Here is a 23,514-nt window from a genome sequence, read left to right as displayed (position 1 = left end):
CCTGAATTACCCAGGGGGAATTTCAAAATTGTCACCTCAGACTCCAACATCAGAATCCCTGAAGTGGGCTTTGGCAGGTCAATTTTGGGGAAAATAACTCCGCTAGTGATTCTGACATCACCCATAATTAAGAAGCACTGCCCTGAAGAACCATGGAAAGGCCGAAAAGGAAGCAGATGGAGGACATGGCAGGATGCAGTCCCGGTGCTTAGCACTCTTGACTCTCAGTGTCACCTGGACCCACGCCTGACTGTGCGCTGTTTCAGCCTCAGCAAGCACCGCTGGGGTGCCTTCCACACTCCCTGGCTGAACCTGGTTTCTTGCAGACGTGCAGCCTCCGTCTGAGAGCTGCTGTGGACGAGCCTGTAGGGCCGGCCGGCTCCCACCTCAAAGAGCTCCTGCTTCTGCCCCCTCAGAGCTGGCACCCACTGAAAACGCCGCCGCAGCTTCCCTGTGGGGAAGGTCTGCAGGGCTACATGCAGTACCTTCCAGTTGTCAAACCTCTGCCCAGGTCAGACTTGGATCTCTCATCCCTTCCCACCCACTCCAGAAATACTCCGCCCTGGAGCCCACTCCAGGCTCAGTTACGTGGCCCCCGGGGGAGCCTGGAGGTGGAACCAGAGCGCACGGGATGTCAGGGCCCAGAGCCCAGCCCGTGACAGGGCCACCAGGGTTTTCCGGTTGGGGGGGGGGGGCGGGGCGGAGGGGAATTCAAGTTCCAGCCCTATCTTCCCTGTGACTCACAATGTCTTCATCAGTACAGTGGGCTGGCTGCACTCTGAGACCTCCCGGGTCCCTCAGCTCCAGGACCCCATGTGAAATGTAAAAAACTGCAGTCTTGGGGCTGCCAGCACTTTCTCAGTTGTCTTTTGGCCACTGGGCCTCTCCAAACAGAGGCAGACTTTTCAGTGGAACTTTTAGTTTTGCCATAAAGCCTAAATCTTCTCCTAGGAAAGAAGAGATGAAGCAACGAGAGGTATACTGCATAGTTGTGTAAGAGGCCATCTGCCCAGGGGTCAAGAACATCTTAGGGGACACCAAGGACATGTATGAGAGGAGCCAGGGCAGGAGGTCAGGACAGGGTGCTGTGGCTTTTCTTCCTGACATTGTGTTGGGGCCCTGGAGACTCAGCAGGGGATCTCAGGGTCGCAGGCTGACGTAGAAGAAGACCCTTGGGAAGGGCTTCTGGACACAGTAGTGCCTGTTTGTTTATTGGTTGTTTAACTGATTGAGTGAGCTGGAAAAAGGAATAGATACGCATGGTTAAAAATTTTAAGTGCAAAATTCAGAAAGTTTACACCAAAAAGCAACTCTCACTTTCAGCCTCATCCCCCGTTAGTCCACATGGCACCCAACAAGGTTCTTCCTTAGATATTCTGCTCATATGCCTGAGAATCAGCGTGGCCCTCCCCTCCTCTGTATGTCATCTCCCAGGCCATGCCCAAGCCTCAGAGGAGTCTTGTAAGCTGCCCCAGCATGGTATTAGTTGTGCTTTGGGGACACAAGGGAGGGGCCTGTGTCCGTGCTCAGGGAGGGAAGGGTTAGGGCGGTGGTCAGAGTGCCCAGAGGGCAGCAAAGGTGACCAACAGACAAGGCCACACGCCAGAGAAAGGGGACAAGAGTTGGCCAGGTTGGTCTCTGGGGATTCTCAACAGCACCCCACAGAGTGACTGCAGTTCTAGCACCCCCCCCTTCCTCACATAAGGGGCCCCGTACTCCATGGGCACTGGGCCGGCTGCTAAAGACCACCTGAACGCTCACAGAAAACACCAACAATAGTGAAAAACAAAACAAAACACCAGCAAGGATACCTGTGCAGCTCCAGGCTGAGCTCCTAGACCAGGGAGAGCCTAAAATAAGAGCAACTCCCTCCTGAGAAATCAGGCACCTGTACAAATTCAGTCACACGGAGAAACTGGGGGTGGCGGCTAGAGAGAACAGAGAAGGAGCTGGTGGTCAACAGGTGACAGGAAACCTTTCGTCCTTTTTGGCAAGTCAGGCGTAGGGGTAACGTGTGCACAATCAGGATTAGCAGGAATGCATGCAAAGAACTCCCTCACTGTCTGGTTCCTAGCATCTTTCAAAAACAGGCAGCTATTAGTTGCGCCTAATGGCTCAGCACTGCCACTTGAGAATGTTGCTTCGTGGCTGATTAAGCCCCTGATTCACTCACGATCCCAGGGAAGCACCTGGGGGCCCCCTTTCTTCCTCCCATAGGATCAGCAGCCTTCTCCAGCTCAGTGGACCGTGGACCAGACACTCAGTGGTTTGTTCCTGAGACCCACGGAGTCTAGCTGGGATGGAGGATGCTGACTCCTCGGCACCCCTCTTCCTTTAAAAGGATTCTCCCCATTGTTGTGAGAATTCCATTGTGAATCCCAATGGGGAGACACAGAAATGAACCCTGCAGGATTGCTGGTGTGTGGGATGTGACTGAGGGTCACCCCTCCCCGCCTTGCTCTCCACGTGCACAGCCCACTTGGCTCCAGTGGCGGAGAATGGCACACCCCACCTTCCCATGCTGCCTGAGGAGTTCTGGGCGCTGGAGCCAGACTTGGCCAATGACCACATGTTGGGACTTCTGCTGGGGCCTCCTGGGGAAGGAGGTTTTCTCTACTATAGAGTGACTGAGAAGGTGCCCTCTCTTCTGCTGTCTTCCCTCAACTGTTGCAGGAAGGGGGACCCCTTTCAGGGTCCAAGAGTGAGCTCTTGTCTAACACTCGGAAATGAATTGTCCGAGGAGACACATGTGCTGACCAAGTAAGAGACTTTATTGGGAAAGGGAGCCCAGGTGGAGAGCAAGAGGGTAAGGGAACCCAGGAGAACTGCTCTGCCACGTGACTCACAGTCTCAGGTTTTATGGTGATGGGGTTAGTTTCCGGGTTGTCTCTGGCCAATCATTGTGACTCAGGCTCCTTCCTGGTGGCGCACGCATCATTCAGCTGAGATGAATTCCAGCCAGGAGGATTCTGGGAAGTTGGTAGGATGTATGGACTGGCATCTCCTCTCTCCTTTTGACCTTTGCCGAATTCTTGTGGTTGGTGGTAGCTCGTTAGTTCCACATTCCTCACCAGGACCTCCTGTTGTAAGAGAACTCATGCAAGTGGTTGCTATCGGGCCTGGCCAGGATGGGCGGTTTCAGTCAGTGGTTCCCCTAACACAACCACTGGGGAAACATCCCTGGTGGGGAGAGGATGACTGAGGGGAACGATGGAATATGCCTGGGTCTCCGAGGATGTCTGGAGCCAGTGCACAAACTCTGAGACCACTCGTGGCTCTGCTTCTGCCTCAGCATATGGTGTAAGTCCTTCTTCTTAAAGCCATTTGCAGCCGGAGCTTCTTGCTTTCAGTCCAAAGCATCCTGAGAGATTTTTATTTTTAATATGTGTCTTCAGATCCATCCTCCTGGCCTTTGTTCCCTGCTCCTCCCTCCCTGAGATGAGGCCCAATCCCTCACTTGTCCCTTCCTGCCCATCACAAAGGCTCAGGACACAAAGTGTCAGATCAGAGAAGGAGGTAAGAGCCAGCCCAGCGATCCAAGCCTCCAGCGTAACGTGCCCCCCTCCAAAAAAATCACTGTAACATAAAATCTGACAATGTCCCTGTTAACCCAAAAACTGTGTAACATTCTGGTGGGTGTTGAGTCAAAAGACACAACCAAGCCAAAGATCAGAAGGAAGCATTTATTACTTGCAGGAAGTAAGGAGAGCACCAGGGATCTTTCCCAAAGCAGTGTCTCCCCAAACAGCAAAATTGGGGACCTTTGAAGCTAAGGGTACGCACATGTTCATGAAGGGGCTTGAGCAGAGGAGAGCTCAGCATAGAATTGGGGCAAAGGTCGACAGAGTCTAAGCTTTAGTTGACTGAAGTCAGGAGGGTCAACGTCATCTTCCCATCCTCCACCTGGGTGGGGACCTTGGTTCCTGCAGAACTCAGACTGTATCAGATTTTGAGGCATATCCCTCGAGGAGGAACTAGGGCTCTGTTTTATCATTGAACTATTGTTTCTTGACTGCTTTTCCTTTGTTCCTGCATTCCCTCACTTTCCTTAAGACCACTGATTACTGAGACCTGTTCAAGGACAAATGTCGTTTCCAGGCTTAGATCTCCAAATGGCTCAGGCCAAAATGGCTTCTCTTATGTCAAGGAAGCCATGCCTGGTTCTCTTTCTCCAGGGACCCCCTACCCTCTCTGCTTACATCCCTTTTGCACATAATCTCCTATAGCAACTTCCTATTTCCCACAAGAAAAAGCCCAAACTTGAGCTCCTTATTGGATCTCACTGTAATCTGACTCTACAGGGCAAACCTACCCCGTGTGGAAATGCATTCTGTGTGGGCTGAGAACTCAGAGGCCAACAGGAAGTGGCCACCTCCCCTGGGAGCTCCGGTTTTGTTCCATTCTGTGCGTGATGTGTGCACGGGTACTCTGGGGCCTCGAGGGAAATCACAGGAAACTTCACACAAAGGCAGCCTGGGGATGAGTCGTGAAGGGATGAGGGTTTCCAAGCCAACCATAATAACGCCTGATACCACAGATATGAGCCCGGGGCTGCCTTTGGGTGGCTGGATCCTCTACCAGGAATCACACTTCTCTGAGCCCACATGCCTGACACCTGCTCTTCCTATGACACCCACAGGAGCTCCTTCCCACCCTGAAAACTTCCCTGGCCTCACTCCTGCCTTTATGCTGTCAGAGGACTGAGGATTTCTCTACCACTATAGGCATTCTGCGTTATTATTCAGAAGACTATTGTTCAGATAAATGTCTGTCTCCCACCATGTAAGGGCAGGGACATGGTTTTATTCACTTTTAAATCCCCAGAGATTAATACAGAGGCTGCTGGAGGCTTGACATGCTATGTAGGTTTGAGCGGAAAGAGAGGAAGAAAGGAGCGGGGGAGGGAAGGGAGGAGGACAGGCCCACACTCTGGCTCCAGTTGACTGGTCTCCTAGCCCTTTTGAAACAGGAGGGGAGGGAGCAGGGCACAACCTTGAAAAGAATGACATAGCCCTTGAGGATATGGCATAAACTGGTTAGGAAAAACTAGGTCCAAGATGGTGAAAGATTCAACTTCTAGTCGACCTTGAGCCTCATTATATGCTTATTGTAACACATCAGCATCTAAACGACATACTCACAGTTGCCATGACAGTTCCGAGGCAGACCAGAAAAGGTCAAAAAGTGGGACGGTGGCCCATTCCTGGAAATCCCTGCCCCTTCCCTGAAATAGTTGGAATAATCCTGCCACTCATTAGCTTATAAAGTTACCCAACTCATAAAAACTAACCACCCTGTGTTTCGGTGCCTCTCGCCTTCTGAGATGGTCCACACTCTGTCTGTGGAGTGTGCTTCTCCCTTGGCCGCTCTCACTTTCCTAGACAAACCCATGCCCTGGGGCCATCTCGTCTTCTGAGCTGGACCACATTCTGTCTGTGGAATGTGTATCTCTCTAAATAAATCTACTTCTATCACTTTGTCTCTCACTGAATTCTTTCTGTGTACAGACACAAAAGAACCTGCGCTTCATTAAGTCCTGAGACCAGGTGTGTGATCTCAAATAAAAGACAGTGGGTTCAAGTCCCAATCTGGGTTGTGGGGTTTCACTTTTACAAATTTGAGACCTTTTTGGCCAGGTATTAACACGTCAAAACCTTCACACCTTAGCAAAACTAAGTGTTGCATTTTTTCTTTTTTGATGACAAGGGGCAGCCACTGCAGTCAAGTTCCTAGCTGCTAGGAGGAAGCCTGGGTAAGGAGGCAAGTGCAGCTTGCATGGGCCCTGGGAGTGCCCATGGAAACCCCTCCATGTCCTCCTGGCTCAGGGCTGCAGCAGGACTAGGTCAGATTAACTGCTTCTTACCCTGAGGGCAGAAAGGCTGCCACTGAACTGGAGGGGCCATAACCGGGTAGGGCTCTGGTGGGGATGTTCTCTGGTAAAAACCAAGGTGGCACAGAGAACATCTCAGTCTGGTCACCAGAGTCTCTGGAGAAGTACAAAACCATTCATTCTTAAAATCTCTAGAATGTCAACTAGGGGACCTCACCCTGAAACATAGCTTCTTATATATGCCAGAGTGTCCAATCCGCCTTTTGGGTCAAGATCTCCTTTGTAAATTAAATGTTCAAGTAACATTTTCACCAGGACAGCTTAACATCAGGGTCCCACTGGAGCATGCTTTAAACCTACAAATGGCACTCATGGAAACCCTAGAAAAAGAGACAGAGCTCTTTCCCCCTGAGGTCTACAAAAAGGTAAGGCAAGAAGTGGGGGCTGATGGCACTCCAGGGAAGGCCAAAAACGCAAGATCAATACAAATCCCGTGGGACATCTAATCTAAAACAATATCCTCTGAGACAAGAGACCCGCAAGGGAATTCAGCCAATTCTGTAGAAGTTTTTGAAAACAGGACTGATTAAACCTTTCAGGTCCTCATATAAAAACCCTATCCTCCCAGTCAAAAAGTCAAACTCAGCAGAGTATCACTTTGTCCAACATTTGAGGGCTATTAATGAAGTAATCCAAGACTTACACCCTGTGGTGCCTAATCCACACACTGCTCACAGCTATTCTAGGAACATATGGCTGGTTCTTAGTCCTGGACTTGAAAGATGCTATTTTCTGCATTCCTACTGCAGACTAATCACAGCAACCTTTTGCTTTTGAATGACAGGACCCAAAAACACAGGTAGCCCAACAGTATTGTTGGACAGTCCTGCCTCAAGGATTTAAGGATTCCCCTACTTTGAGCGGGGACCTTCAAGATGGCAGAGGAGTAAGATGTGGAGATCGCCTTCCTCCCCACAAATACATCAAAAATACATCTACATGTGGAATAATTCCTACAGAACACCTAATGAACGCTGACATAAGACTTCAGACTTCCCCAAAGGCAAGAAACTATCCCCGTACTTGGGTAGGGCAAAAGAAAAAAGGAAACACAGAGACAAAAGAATAGGGAAGGGACCTGCACCTCTGGGAGGGAGCTGTGAAGGAGGAAAAGTTTCCAAACACTAGGAAGCCCCTTCACTGGTGGAGACAGGGGTGTGGCAGGGGGGAAGCTTCAGAGCCACACAAGAGAGTGCAGCAACAGGGGTGCAGAGGGCAAACCAGAGAGATTCCTGCACAAAGGATCAGTACCAACCAGCACTCACCAGCTTGAGAGGCTTGTCTGCTCACCTGCCAGGGCAGGTGGGGTCTGGGAGCTGAGGCTCGGGCTTCAGAGTTCAGATCCCAGAAGAGAACTGTGGTTGGCTGCATGAACACAGCCTGAAGGGGACTAGTGCACCACATCTAGCTGGGACAGAGTCCAGGAAAAGGTCTGGACCTGCCTAAGAGGCAAGAGACCATTGTTTCGGGATGCACAAGGGGAGGGTATTCCTTCCTCGTCTGCCCACAGAAGGCAGAGCACCGCCTAAACATCTCCAAAGACAGGCACGAGCCATGGCTATCAGCTTGGATCCCAGAGACGGGCATGAAACCTAACGATGCTGATGCAGCCACCAATAATCCTGTGTGCAAGCGCAGGTCATTATCCACACCCCACAGGAGCCTGTGCAACCCACCACTGCCAGGGTTCCATGACCCAGGGACAAGTTCCCTGGGAGAACACATGGTGTGCCTCAGGCTGCTGCAACATCATGCCAGGCTCTGCTGCCACAAACTCCCCTGAATTCCAATTATAACTACCGTTCCCCTCTCACCCACCTGCATAAGTGAGACAGAGCCAGCTAATAAGCTGATGCTTTAACCCTGTCCTCTCTGGGCAGGAAAAGATGCCTGAGGGTGACCTACACGCAGAGGTGGGGCCAAAACCAAAGCTGAACACCAGGAGCTGTGCGAACAAAGAACAGAAAGGGAAATCTCTCCCAGCAGCCTCAGGAGCAGTGGATTAATTCCCCACAATCAACTTGGTGTACTCTGCATCTGTGGAATACTTGAATAGACAACGAATCATCCCAAAATTGACACGGTGGACTTGGGGTTTGCCGCCTGCAACTGATTTGTTTCTGCTTTTTATGCTTACCTTAGTATAGTTTTTAGAGCTTGTGATCATTTGTGGATTTGTTTATGGGTTTCGTTGCTCTCTTTTTTATTATTATTTTTTTTATAATTTTTTAAATTTATTATTATTTTTTTATTTCTTTATTTTTTTCTCCCTTTTCTTCAGAGCCGTGCGGCTGACAGGGTCTTGATGCTCTGGCCTGGTGTAAGGCCTGAGCCTCTGAGGTGAGAGAGCCAAGTTCACGACATTAGACAAGCAGAGGCCTCCTGGTTCCAGGTAATATCAATCAGCGAGAGCTCTCCCAGAGATCTCTGTCTCAACAACAAGACCCAGCTCCACCCAACAGCCAGCAAGCTCCAGTGCTGTATGACCCATGTCAAAAAACTAGCAAGACAGGAACACAACCCCACCCATTAGCAGAGAGGTTGCCTAAAATCATAATAAGTTCACAAACACCCCAAAACACATTACTGGACATGGCCCTGCCCACCAGAAAGACAATATTCAGCCCCACCCACCAGAACACAGGCACCAGGCCCTCCACCAGGAAGCCTACAAAAGCTAATGAACCAAACTTACCCACTGGGGGCAGACACCAAAAAAGAAATGGGAACTATGAACCTGTAGCCTGTGAAAAGGAGACCCCAAACACAGTAAGTTAAGCAAAATGAGAAGACAGAGAAATAAGCAGCAGATGAAGGAGCAAGGTACAAACCCACCAGACCAAACAAATGAAGAGGAAATAGGCAGTCTACCTGAAAAAGAATTCAGTGTAATGATAGTAAAGATGATCCTAAGTCTTGGAAATAGAATGGAGAAAATACAAGAAACATTTAACAAGGACCTAGAAGAACTAAGGAGCAAACAAACAATGATGAACAAAGCACTAAATGAAATTAAAAATTCATTACAAGGAATCAATGGCAGAACAACTAAGGTGAAGTATGGATAAGTGACCTGGAAGATAAAATAGTGGAAATAACAACCACAGAGCAGAATAAAGGAAAAAGAATGAAAAAAATTAGGACAGCATCAGAGACATCTGGGACAACATTAAACCCACCAATATTTGAATTATAGGGGTCCCAGAAGAAGAAAAGAAAAAGAAAGGATCTGAGAAAATATTTGAAGAGATTATAGTTGAAAAAATCCCTAACACGGGAAAGGCAATAGTCAATCAAGACCAGTAAGCACAGACAGTCTCATGCAGGATAAATCCAAGGAGAAACACGCCAAGACACATATTAATCACACTATCAAAAATTAGATACAAAGAAAAAATATTAAAAGCAACAATGGAAAAGCAACAAATATAATACAAGGGAATCCCCATAAGGTTAACAGCTGATCTTTCAGCAGAAACTCTGCAAGCCAGAAGCAAGTGGCAAGAAATATTTAAAGTGATGAAAGGGAAAAGCCTACAAACAAGATTACTCTACCCTACAAGGATCTCATGCAGATTCGACAGAGAAATTAAAACCATTACAGACAAGCAAAAGTTAAGAGAATTCAGCACCACCAAACCAGCTTTACAACAAATGCTAAAGGAAATTCTCTAGGCAGGAAACACAGGAGAAAGAACAGACCTATGATAACAAACCCTAAACAATTAAGAAAATGGTAGTAGGAACATACATATTGAAAATTACCTAAAATGTAGATGGAATAAATGTCCCAACCATAAGACATAGACTGGCTGAATGGATACAAAAACAAGACCCATATATATGCTGTCTACAAGAGACCCACTTCAGAAATACAGACATATACAGACTCAAAGTGAGGGGATGGAAAAAGATATTACATGCAAATGGAAATCAAAAGAAAGCTGGAGTAGCAATACTCACATCATATAAAATAAACTTTAAAATAAAGAATGTTAAGAGACACAAAGAAGGACACCACATAATGATCAAAGGATCAATCCAAAAAGACATAACAATTGTAAATATTTATGCACTGAATATAGGAGCTCCTCAATACATAAGGCAAATGCTAACAGCCATAAAAGGGAAATGGACAGTAACACAATAATAGTAGGGGAATTTAATACCCACGTTTACAAATGGACAGTTCATCCAAAATGAAACAAAATAAAGAAACACGAGCTTTAAATGACACATTAGACAAGACAGACTTAACTGGTATTTGTAGGACATTCTGTCCAAAAACAACAGCATACACTTTCTTCTCAAGTGCTCATGGAATATTCTCCAGGATAGATCATTTTTTGGGTCACAAATCAAGCCTGGGTAAATTTAAGAAAATTGATACTGTATCAATATCTTTTCTGACCACAATGTTATGAGACTAGATATCAATTACAGGAAAAAATCTGTAAAAAATACAACACATGGAGGCTAAACAATACACTACTTAATAACGAAGAGGTCACTGAAGAAATCAAAGAGGAAATCAAAAAAAACCTAGTGAATGACAATGAAAACACGGCGACCCAAAACCTATGGGATGCAGCAAAGCAGTTCTAAGAGGGAAGTTTATAGCAATACAATCCTACCTTAAGAAACAAGAAACAGCCCAAATAAACAACCTAACCTTATATCTAAAGCAATTAGAGAAAGAAGAACAAAAAACCCAAAGTTAGCAGAAGGAAAGAATCATAAAGATCAGATCAGAAATAAAACAAAAAGAAAGGAAGGAAACGATAGCAAAGCTCAATAAAGCTAAAAGCTGCTTCTTTGAGAAGATAAACAAAATTGATAAACCATTAGCCAGACTCATCAAGAAAAAAAGGGAGAAGACTCAAATCAATAGAATTAGAAATGAAAAAGGGGAAGTAACAACTGACACTGCAGAAATACAAAGGACCATGAGAGATTACTACAAGCAACTATATGCCAATAAAATGGACAACCTGAAAGAAATGGAAAAATTCTTAGAAATGCACAACCTTCCGAGATTGAACCAGGAAGAAACAGAAAATATGAGCAGACCAATCACAAGCACTGAAATTGAAACTGTGATTATAAATCTTCCAACAAACAAAAGCCCAGGACCAGATGGCTTCACAGACGAATTCTATCAAACATTTAGAGAAGAGCTAACATCTATCCTTCTCAAACTCTTCCAAAATACAGCAGAGAAAGGCACACTCCCAAACTCATTCTACGAGGCCACCATCACCCTGATACCAAAACCAGACAAAGATGTCACACAAAAAGAAAACTACAGGCCAATATCACTGAAGAACATAGATGCAAAAATCCTCAACAAAATACTAGCAAACAGAATCCAACAGCACATTAAAAGGATTATACACTGTGATCAAGTGGGGATTATCCTAGGAATGCAAGCATTCTTCAATATATACAAACCAATCAATGTGATACACCATATTAACAAATTGAAGGAGAAAAACCATATGATCATCTCAATAGATGCAGAGAAAGCATTTGACAAAATTCAACACCAATTTATGATAAAAAACCCTGCAGAAAGTAGGCATAGAGGGAACTTTCCTAGACATAATAAAGGCCACATATGACAAACCCACAGCCAACATTGTCCTCAATGGTGAAAAACTGAAAACATTTCCACTAAGATCAGGAACAAGACAAGGTTGCCCACTCTCACCACTATTATTCAACACAGTTTTGGAAGTTTTAGCCACAGCAATCAGAGAAGAAAAGGAAATAAAAGTAATCCAAATCAAAAAAGAAGAAGTAAAGCTGTCACTATTTGCAAATGACATGATACTATACATAGAGAATCCTAAAGATGCTACCAGAAAACTACTAGAGCTAATGAATGATTTGGTAAAATAGCAGGATACAAAATTAATGCACAGAAATCTCTTCCATTCTTATGCACTAATGATGAATAATCTGAAAGAGAAATTAAGGAGACACTCCCATTTACCACTGCAACAAAAAGAATAAAATACTTAGGAATAAACCTACCTAAGGAGACAAAAGACCTGTATGCAGAAAACTATAAGACACTGATGAAAGAAATTAAAGATGATACAAACAGATGGAGAGATATACCATGTTCTTGGACTGGAAGAATCAATATTGTGAAAATGACTATACTACACAAAGCAATCTACAGATTCAGTGCAAGCCCTATCAAACTACCAATGGCATTTTTCACAGAACTAGAACAACAAATTTCACAATTTGTATGGAAACACAAAAGACCCTAAATAGCTACAGCAATATTGAGAAAGAAAAACGGAGCTGGAGGAATCAGGCTCCTGGACTTCAGACTATAATACAAAGCTACAGTAATCAAGGCAGTATGGTACTGGCAGAAAAACAGAAATATAGATCAATGGAACAGGATAGAAAGCCCAGCGATAATCCTATGCACATATGGTCACCTTACCTTTGCTAAAGGAGGCAAGAATATACAATGGAGAAAAGACAGCCTCTTCAATAAGTGGTGCTGGGAAAACTGGACAGCTACATGTAATAGAATGAAGTGCACACACTTCCTAACACCATACACAAAAATACACTCAAAATGGATTAAAGACCTAATTGTAAGGCCAGATATTCTAAAACTCTTAGAGGAAAACATGGGAAGAATGCTCTTTGACATAAATCACAGCAAGATCCTCTTTGACCCACCTCCTACAGAAATGGAAATAAAATAAAAAATAAACAAATGAGATCTAATTAAACTCAAAAGCTGTTGCACAGCAAAGGAAACCATAAACAAGATGAAAAGACAACCCTCAGACTGGGAGAAAATATTTGCAAATGAAGCAACTGACAACAGATTAATCTCTAAAATACACAAGCAGCTCACGCAATTCAATATCAAAAACACAAAAAACCCAATCCAAAAATGGGCAGAAGACCTAGATAGACATTTCTCCAAAGAAGATGTACGGATTGCCAACAACCACATGAAAGGATGGTCAACATCACTAATCATTAGGGAAATGCAAGTCAAAACTACAATGAGGTATCACCTCACACTGGTCAGAATGGCCATCATCAAGAAATCTACAAACAGTAAATGCTGGAGAGGGTGTGGAGAAAAGGGAACCCTCTTTCACTGTTGGTGGGAATGTAAACTGATACAGCTACTATAGAGAACAGTATGGAGGTTCCTTAAAAAACCAAAAATAGAACTACCATATGACCCAGCAATCCTACTACTGGTCATATACCCTGAGAAAACCATAATTCAAAAAGAGTCATGTACCACAGTGCTCATTGCAGCTCTATTTACAATAGCCAGGACATGGAAACAACCTAAGTGTTCATCTTCAGATGAATGGAAAAAGAAGATGTGGCACATATATACAATGGAATATTACTCAGCCATAAAAAGAAATGAAATTGAGTTATTTGTAGTGAGGTGGATGGACCTATAGTCTGTCATACAGAGTGAAGTAAGTCAGAAAGAGAAAAACAAATACCGTATGCTAACACATATATATGGAATATTAAAAAAAAAAAAAGAATGGTTCTAATGAACGTAGGGGCAGGACAGGAATAAAGATGCAGATGTAGAGAATGGACCTGAGGACACAGGGAGGAGGAAGTGTAAGCTGGGATGAAGTGAGAGAGTGGCATGGACATATATACCCTACCAAATGTAAAATAGATAGCTAGTGGGAAGCAGCCACATAGCACAGAGAGATCAGCTTGGTGCTTTGTGACCACCTAGAGGGGTGGGATAGGGAGAGTGGGAGGGAGACACAAGAGGGAGGGGATATGGGGATATATATATATATACATATAGTTTATTCACTTTTATATACAGCAGAAAGTAACACAATATTGTAAAACAATTATACTCCAATAAAGATCCTAAATAAAAATGTATTCCTGCACCTTGTTTGGGGAGATGTTGGCTAAAGACCTTAGAAACTTAATATTGGATGAAGGACTCTTGCTCCACTATGTGGATGACTTGCTCATAGCGAGCCCTACATATGATAAATGTCTACAAAATACCATCAGAACCCTGAATTATTTAGCTAATTGTGGATATAATGTCCCCAGAAAAAGACCCAGATAGGCAAACAGCAAATCTCTTATCTGGGCTTTGTCCTCTCCCAAGGATAGCGGGATCTTTTGCCTGACAGAAAGCAGGTAATTGCAGGCTAGAGTGCCAAACAGCCTTTGAAACAATAAAAAAGAAGTTAGTCTCATCACCGGCTTTGGGACTACCGGACTTAAAGACACCATTCAAAGTGTATGTCCATGAGAGACAAGGCATAAGCCTTGGGGTGTTAATTCAAACTCTGGGGAATATCCTTCCACCCACTGCCTACTTCTCAAAACAACTATAACAGACTGTTAAGGGGGGGCCTCCTTTCCTTAGAGCTGTACAGCTACTTAGGATATACTTCAGGAAGGTGAGAAGTTTACCCTGGGGCAGACCACCACTGTGAACACTGTGTATGTTCCTCACGTGTCCTTTCTTTGCTGGAACAGAAAGCCGGCTATCAGCTGACTTCCTGGAGAATGGGAAAGTTCCAAGCCATTCTCCTGGACAATCCCAACATAAGACTTCAAGTCCCTTCAGCCCTAAATCCAGCCACATTGCTCCCGATGGCTGCTGCACAATCCTCAGAGCCTATACATCATATAGGCTATACATCATCCTATACATGTTATATACATATACATCCTATACATATCCTATATATATATATATATATATATATATATATATACACATCCTATACATCATCGAGCTACTGTATCCTAGCAGACCGGACACAACGGACCCCCTTGGCTGAGCCAGATATGTAATCGTTCACCGATGGAAGCAGCTTCATGGACCAAGGTAGGCAATGTGCCGGGTACGCAGTGGTAACGCTTAAAAGGATCGTTGAAGCAAAAGCCCTGCCCCCAGGAAGCTCAGCTCAGAAGGCAGAAATCATTGCTCTGACAAGAGCCCTGCTCCTTGCTAAAGGGACGTGAGTAAATATATACACAGATTCCCACTATGCATTCTCTTTGGTGCATGCTCAGGGGGCGATCTGGAAAGAAATGGGGCTTCTCACTTCAAACAATAAAGACATAAAACATGCTTCTGAAATCCTGTCACTATTAGAAGCAGTCCATAAGCCCTCACAAATGGCTGTGATGCACTGCCCAGGCCACCAGAAGGGCGAGACTCATATAATAAAAGGCAATGGATTAGCTGACCAAGTTGCAAAGAAAGCAGCAAAGGAAGGTGATTATCAAGCCATGATTGGGTCACTTCTCTCACAGATCGACTTGTCACAATATCAGCCAGTGTATTCAGAAAAGGACAAGGAGAGGACCAAAGAGTGGGGTTTCACTTCGGCCATGACTCACCTGGCTGGAAAGGTAATGCACAAGGAACTGTTTTGATTCCTGAGGCCCTCTGGGACACTGTGCTGAAGCACATCCATGACAGTACACATCACGGGAGAGATGCCTGCAATGGATTCAAAAGTATATACTTGGACCTCACCGGCAAAAGACCATCCAGTGAGTCAGACGGAATTGCATGATTTGTGCTAAAAATAACCCCAAAACTGCTGTCAGACCTTCCCAGATGGGGACCCAGCACAAAGGGACCTGCCCCACCGAGGACTGGCAAATAGACTTTACTCAAATGCCTCGAGTTGCAGGAAACTTCAGATACCTGCTGGTGTGTGGACACTTTTTCAGGATGGGTGGAAGCATATCCCACACAAATAGAAAAAGCCTCCAAACTAGTTAAAGTCCTCCTTAAGGAAATTATTCCCCGGTTTGGACTGCCTAACACCCTTCAGAGTGATAATGGACCTGCTCTTTTCTCTAGCATAACTCCAAAAGTGTGTAAAGTGCTGCAAATTGATTAGAAGTCACATTCACCCTGGAGACCACAATCAACAGGAAAAAGTGAGAAAATGTATCATACATTGAAAAGGAGCGTTGCTAAAACATGGCAAGAAGCTAATTTAACTTGGGATAAGGCGTTGCCAGTTGCCCTGCTATGGATCAGAGTGGCTCCCAGAAGCAGGCTTAAATTAATCCCCTTTGAAATATCGTATGGCAGGCCATTCCAGGTGTCTGCCTGGACAGGGGAATCTGTAAATGCTCCGAAAGACCTAGCTGTTTCTAATTATGTTAAAGCTTCAGGCACTATGCTAACCTCTGTTCATGAGTTTGCTTCCAGCAGATCTGCCTATCCAACTGAAGTACCCTACATCATTTCTGACCCGGAGATCAAGTCCTCCTTAAAACCTGGAGAGAATAAAGGCCTGGGCACCAGCTGACTGCAAGGTGGACAGGACCACATGTGGTATTACTCACCATGCATTCATCTGTCAGATAGGCTGGGATAAAGCCTTGGATTCATCATACTTGCATTAAACCTGCACCACCATCATCTAAAATGACACAACTCCTGAGAGGCTTGGAGAGCAGTGGGTTTGTGAACCCTTAGAAGACCTAAGGTTGCTCTTCAAAAGTGATAGGTGTTGAGACTGCAATTTCTTTACAGCTTGAGAAGGGTGGGTCTACTGAACAACAGAGCATCAGGTTCAAATAATTGAGAGTTGTACTATTTACTAAAAACTATGTAACTGAGCAGGACCCTATGGGGCCTTCCTGGGACAGACCTTCCCCCATGTCCCCTGCTTTAGCTGCTCTCTGAAGTACATAGATAATAGTATTTGATGCAAATTTCCTGAGTTGTTTTGCAGATGTGAAAACCCCTCACCAAATGGAAGATATTAACTACTTGATGACCAGAAGCACATAACCCCCAGGCTTCCTGGAGCCTAAAGACTGATAAAGTTAACCCCTTTGACACCACCCTGCTGCCTTACCATCAGCCAATCAGAGAACTGTTCACGATCTGATCTCCCCCTCAACCTGGCTTTTAAAAATGCTTTGCTGAAACCCTTCGGGGAGCTCAAGGCTTTTTAAGGCATGAGCCACTTTGTATCCTTGCATGGTCTTGCAATAAACCTTTCTCTGCTCCAAACTCTGATGTTTCAGTTTGTTTGGCCTCACTGTGTGTCCAGCACATGAACTTGCATTAACAATTCTAAGAATTATCCCCTGCCCAAGGCTGATCAGTTGCATTCTACAATCACCCCTCATTACCCTTACACAGCAGGAAGTAACCAAGAGTGGTCCTCGTCCCTTTTCCCCACATTGTGGAATGGACATTGACAGTGGGGAATTGTAACAGGGAAGAGGGAAATCTGACTCCATGTTGGATCTGTTTCTTTTACTTTAACCTTTGCTTTATGTTGCTTTTGTTATTATAAATCACTAAAAGGATGCTGTCTATAGCTGTAAGCATACATAATGACCTGTCACAGGGAACCCTGCCCAACTATGAATGGCTGCAGAAAAGAAGAGACTAACACATCCCCTCCCTGATGAGGGCCAAGAAAGGAGATATCTTACAAGACTAATGGCCTTTTACTTTACTTCCTCACCACCTCTCCCTCTCTGTTCTATAAGAGAAACTGGTATCCAGCCTCCAATCAGATGGTTTCTGGGGACACTAGTCTGCCATCTTCTCCGTCTGCCATCTTTCCGAATAAAATCGTTATTCCTTGCCTCAACACCTCATCTCCCAATTTATTGACATGTCGTGCAGCAAGCAGAGTGAGCTTGGACTCAGTAAGAGCCCAAGTCACATCTCAGCTGGTTTGTTGGTCTCCTGGATCCCAGCTCCCTAGAAGGTCACAACATGGGAAGGTTACTCAGGGTAGGAACTGCCGCTCCCTCATCTGTGTCCTTGTCTCATCTTCATTGCAGCCCCAGGACTCAAGCCGTGTTTCCTCAGTTTTGGAGATGAGGTAACTGTGATTAACAGTAGTGAAGTGGCCGGCCCAAGAGCACTCAGCCAGTGCTGGCAGGGGGATCCCTGGGGGCCAGGCTGCAAGGGCCCTGCACCTACTCTGCAGGAGCCAGAGCCTGCCTGGCCCAGTCAGGACTCCCTGGGAGCGAGATGCACACTCTCCAGACCCTTTCCTGCCTGGTTGAAGAGATACCTCCTCACCACGGCCTCCCCACAGCTTAGAATCCCTCCCTTAGCAAAGAAGGGGCTGCTGTGAACAGCTCACATCATGGGCTGGGCCACGCACCCTAACTGCCGAGCTTCAAGCGGGATGACCGTTTATTCTGCGAAGTGAAGCTTGGCTTACCTGAGGGGTTCTTCACTGAGTGTGGTCCTGGCTGGGGTCATTCATGTGGCTCCACTCAGCTGGGAGCCCAGGTGGGCAGGAACATTCTAGACGACTTCATCCACATGTCTGATGCCTCTGCGGAGGTGGCTGGGGCTCTTGCAGCCATCTGGCTCCCTCTGTTCATGGAATCTCAACATTTATACTCCAGACCAAGATTCACTACATGGCAACTGGGTCCCAAGAAGGAAAACGCAGAGACTGCAAGGCCTGTTAACCTGGGTTTGGACATTACGTGGTGTTCCTTCCATCACGTTATATTGGTTAAAGCAGGTCACAAGCCTGGCCGAGATTCGAGGGATGGGGCCCAGCCTTCACACTCCTGAGGAATGGGGTAGAAACGGGAGGGATTGTTGGTGGCCAGCTTTGAAGAGACATTCCCAGCCAGATGAGGGTAGGGTGACTGACCTTATGTTTAAAAAGAAAATGTCCTTATCAACAAAATATGCATATTCACATGTTTACAAGTGAAATGACTTAATGTCTGGGGTCTGCTTTACAACCATCCAGGAAAAATGTGAAAGACATGAAACAGGGTTGGCAAATATCAAGAATCATGAAAAAAAATCGTTGATGGGCATAGAGGGTTCATTATACTTTCTCTCCATTTTTGTAAATGTTTAAAAATTTTCCACTATAAGGTGCAAAAAAAATCCGGCAAACAAGTAAAGCTGAAGAGGTTGGGAGGTAGGAGGCAGTGTCTCTACAATGCAGTGGATTCAAGGGGGGCTGAACTGGGTCACCTCCCTGGCTTCTCCCACCTCTAATGGGGGGAGGGCATCCCACCAGCAGCCCAAAGAGTTCAGGAGAAAGAGGAAGGGGTTGCAAGCCTTGGGTACATTCAACAAGGGTAGGGGCATGCATGAGGAGAGGAGCGGGGGGGTGGGCGGGCAGCAGGAGGGTGACACCCACCTCACCCCCACCTCCCGACATCTCATGCCCTGCTCCAATCTCTCCATCCTCCTGGGCATCAACCCGCCGGGCCCACAGGCAGCCACCCCATTCTATTCTGCCCACCCTTGTGCTTCTGAGCTTGAGGCAGCCTCTGTGCGCCTGAACAGCTCATCTCAGCTCTCTGCCAGCTCATCTCAGGAGAAACCTGTAGCCCCAACACCCGATCCCCAGGTCCTGGTTCCCACACAAGGTCCCTGCAGACAGCTATGGTCAGTGAAAAAAACATTTGTTTTCTAAAAATGCCACATGATGTCAAGCCCTCTCCTGGGCCACATGGATGCAGCAGTGAATAGTGGTCTCTGCTGTCACGGATCTTATATTTAGGGGCACAAGATGAGCTTACGGAAGAAGCAACGTCTGATGGGAACCAAGGGTGACCAACTCCTGGAGGTCAAGCATTCAGGGTCCTCTCCACTGAGATTTTCCCAGTTCCTCCTCTTTTGTTTCCAAACCACAAGACCCTCCATGTCCTGTAAAGTATGTGTGTGCACGTCTGTGTGCGCATGTGTGTGCAAGAATGTGTGTACATATGTGTGCAACTGCGTGTGTGTGTGTCTGTGCACACGTGTGCATGTGTGTGTGCATGCGTGCATGTGCGTGTGTGTGTGCCTCTATTGTCACTGCTGGTGCCGTTTTGTTTCCCAAAGCAGGCATGAGGCTGAGGGGCAGGAAAGAGCAGCAGAGGTGGAGAGAGCCATTGGTTCTCTCCATCATTTATTCTTGTAAAGTTGCCAAGGCTCTCCTGGGTCCTGGGACTACGGAGGGGAAATCTTGGCCACTCTCTTGTCAGAACTGACAGCTTTTGGCTGCTGACTCCAAGCTGGGGTTTTCTGCCTTTTCCAGAGAAAATATCCTCTTCCTCTGACGCTCACTTTGTTCTTTGAATTCACATACAAGCCTTTCACCAGTGAAGAGAAAAGCAAAACTCTCCAGGGAGAGAAAGCTGACACCCACCTGGAGATAGCTGGTGTGCAAAGCCCTGAACATCTGGCCATGGAGTCAGAAAGACTGTTCCTCACTGGCCAAACCACCTTGGGAGAGCTGCTAAACCTCTCTGAGGCATATTTTCCTCACTTCCAGAACAGGGTGTGGTCAGAGTTGGATGAGGTCATGTCTTAGAGAGCTAGGAGCTGAGGGGTCCTCAGCTGTCACCAGTTCCTCCCATCCTGGCCCAGCCCTGGTCTCAGCTACCCTTCCTGCCTCATCTTTTCTTCTGAAAAACAAGATTTACTCTCCTGCCCCAGAGCCCCACCCATCTGAGAAGCCCAGAAGACACACACGGCCCAGACCCTCAGTGAAAGTGGCCAGCATGGACCAGTTCTAGAAGCCCAGCATGCACTGCCATCTGGAGGGGGCACTTCCAAAAATGCAGACATTGGAAACAGTGCGTGATTCTAAACAGGTCCCATTAAGCGCATGGCTAATAAGAAACCCTTGCTCTGGGTGCTGGTTTTGCTTCCCTTTTTCCATTAGGGCCAGAAAAGCTTTGTTCTACAAAGGATCTAAAGTGAGTTTCTTGAGTAAAGGGTTTTCTTTCCCTTGAGAGCCACGGGATTCAACAGGATGAAGTGGAGCCAGAGAGGGGAACCGCAGGACATCTGTGAAAAGTACAGAGACTGTCAATGGGGAGACCTTTCGTAGAACTCGCAATGTTCAAAATCATGCCTGTATCTTCGACTGCTGCTCCAAACCCTCCACCCCAACCCCAGGGTGAGCAGAAACTCACACAGAGCCCCTTAGCAGAGAAGCTGGGGGATCTGGACACAGTGCCTTGCACTATGAGAGCTGGGAGGGTGATGAAGGAGCCAGGAAGGAAGAGTCAGACAGCCCACCCCAGGAAGGACTTGCCTTCTAAACTTTCCCTCCCAAGAAAAATGGAAGACTGACAAGGCATTTTGCCAGCAGGGGCCAAGCATGGGGCGGGACAGATGCTGGTTGAGACTCTGGTCTCTCAAGCCAGACCCAGCACTGCCACTTACTAGCTGTGTGACCTTGGGTAAGTTACACAACATCTTTGTTCCTGGGTTTCTTCACTTGTAAAATAACAGATTTAGATATAGGAATACAAGCACAGCATCTAGGTAGCCATTATCGCAATTTCAGAGTCAAGGGGCAGGAGAAGTTATAATCTAGGAGCTCCCGTGAGCTGCCTCATTCTCTTCCTGTGAGCCATCCATTACGGATTCCAGGAGAAGCTGGGTCCAAAAATGGGTCCTAGACTGACCCTTCCTGGGAGAAGAAAGGTGAAAAACAGCTGGGGATGCCACCAAGCCAGCATGCCAGGGGACTCAGTTTGGTCAAATAGAATTTAAAACTGACAAACCTGGGGGGAAATGCCTAATTCAGACCCACATGGAACAAGCAGGGTGTCTGAGGTCACAGGAAAGGGAGTGGGCAGGGCCGGAGGAGGGTGTGCTGCTGTGTGCTGAGTCCTCCCAGAAGGACCATCTCAGGAGGAAGGACAGGGAGGACAGTAGCCCTGAGCACGTCTAGGAGCCCCAGCTTGAGGCAGTGAGGGGTGTGGTCACCCCAGGCCCCAAAAGAGGCCATCTGGCTGCCATTTCTGGCTTCACCACATGGCCTTGGGCTCAGGACAGCACCCTGGAAAGCTGGAGGAGATAAACATACACAAATCATAGGGTTGTGAGGATTAGTGACGAAACATAGACTTACAGCAGTGCCTCCTGCTAGGTGAGATGGGTCGGTAGCTGCTGTTATTTGTATGATTTGCCTGTTGGTTAGGTTTGGTGATAGATTTTCTCATCACAGGAAAGTCAGGCTATGGGTGGAAGAATTTTCTCATCCTCACGTCTCTTTTCCTCCCCTTTTCCTGAAGACAGTGTGACCCCGTGAGGAGCGCCAGGGGCATTTGTAGCCCATCTTGGGGACATGGACACCGCAGAGACCTGAAGACCCAGACAGAGAGGGTGCACCTGCCTGAGGACCAAAGGGAAGTCCCCATCACCACTGCCTTCTCTAGAAACAATGGCATGAGACAGGTGTGGGCATCCCCACTTTACACACGCAGAGAGTGAGCCCAGAGAGCTTCTGGCTTTTATGCAAGACCACACAGTTAGGGAACAGTGGAGCCAGGCCCTGGCTCTCCCCCTCCCCCACTCCTGCATCACCAGCACCAGCAGCCATGGTAAAGTACAAGGACCCTCTCCAGACCTCTTGAATCCGAACCTCTGGGTAATTTTGAGGCAGCTCCAGTTTGAAACCCACTAGAGATGGACTAGCACACTAGGGAAGTGCTCATGGCCAGAGCAGAAAAACCCAACAACACAGGAATCTAAAGACCCAGGCTCAAGGCTAGAAGGCCTGAGAGCATCCCTAGACGCACAGGGACCAAATATGCAGGCTCAGAGATGAGAGGGTGGGAAGGCAGGAAGAAATGACAGGGCTGAGGGATGTTAGGGCATGTGGCACACCCACTCAGGCTCAGTGGTCCTTCCTGGTGGCTGGACTAGAACAGGAGGGATGAGTGGACATCAGCTGAACTGAGATCTGGCTTGGGCGGGCCGTTTCTGGAATCCAGCCCTGACTCTCCCTCATTGCCCTTGGGGAGATCGCTTCTCTGCAGGAGGCGGGGCTAGCAGAGAGTGTTACCAGGGATAACATCATAAAACACACAGGGCCTGCTTAGCCATCAGCGGCCACTGCATCTAGAAAAAGACACTATAGTAAGTCCCCTGTATATGAACCTTCAAGTTGCGCACTTTCAAAGGTGCGAATGTGCATTCCATCCACGTCAGGTGGGAGTGACATTGCAGCTTGCCCTCCATCTCCTCTGGCTGACGATCTTTCAGCTCCACCATATCCCACCTCCTCTCCCTCCTCCAGTCAGTAACGCCTTCTTGCCTGTTTACCCAATGCCAGGCCCTGTATGCCAGCTGCTGTACTATACTGTTGTACTTTTAAAGATACTGTAAGATTAAAAATATTTTCTTTATTTTTTGTGTTTGTTTCTTACATATCATTTGTGTGATATGTACTATTACAGTACAGTACTATATAGCCGATTGTGTTAGTTGGGTACCTAGGCTAACTTTGTTGGACTTATGAATGCACTCTCGGAATAGAACACGTTCATGTGTAGGGGACTTACTGTATTGAGTTTTCAAATGAGCATCACAGTGGCGGTGGCACGCTGGGTTGTGGGCTTGAAATAGGAGCACTCCAGAAAAATCAGGGTGGTGGGAGAGGAGGATGAGCTTACCTCCCCATCACAAACACATCAAAAATACAACTACATGTAAAATAACTCTCACTGAAATCAACATGAAACTTAGCAAGACAACTCTTCTACAACCAAGCCTATATGTAAAGATCCACATGGGGCTTCCCTGGTGGCGCAGTGGTTGAGAGTCCGCCTGCCGATGCAGGGGACGCAGGTTCGTGCCCCGG

General features: G+C 46.6%; 1 long non-coding RNA gene across 2 annotated transcripts; it reads right to left on the bottom strand.

The window, feature by feature from the left end:
- Positions 1-2,756: 2,756 nt before the first annotated feature.
- Positions 2,757-22,081, bottom strand: LOC113607304 (uncharacterized). Of its 2 annotated transcripts, XR_003427869.1 has the most exons (4): positions 21,781-22,081; positions 18,115-20,705; positions 15,296-15,398; positions 2,757-3,361 (listed from the first exon to the last, which is right to left on the bottom strand). It is a non-coding gene; the product is annotated as an uncharacterized LOC113607304 (long non-coding RNA). The 2 variants fall into 2 exon arrangements; XR_003427870.1 differs by lacking the exon at positions 15,296-15,398.
- Positions 22,082-23,514: the final 1,433 nt, after the last annotated feature.

This window comes from Aethalodelphis obliquidens, unplaced genomic scaffold, assembly GCF_003676395.1.
Source record: "Aethalodelphis obliquidens isolate GAN/ISIS:26980383/991018 unplaced genomic scaffold, ASM367639v1 scaffold47, whole genome shotgun sequence".
In the NCBI taxonomy this organism is placed as follows: Eukaryota; Metazoa; Chordata; class Mammalia; order Artiodactyla; family Delphinidae; genus Aethalodelphis; species Aethalodelphis obliquidens.
Note: the sequence above shows the minus strand (reverse complement) of the source record. Positions and strands in the feature narration are given on the sequence as shown.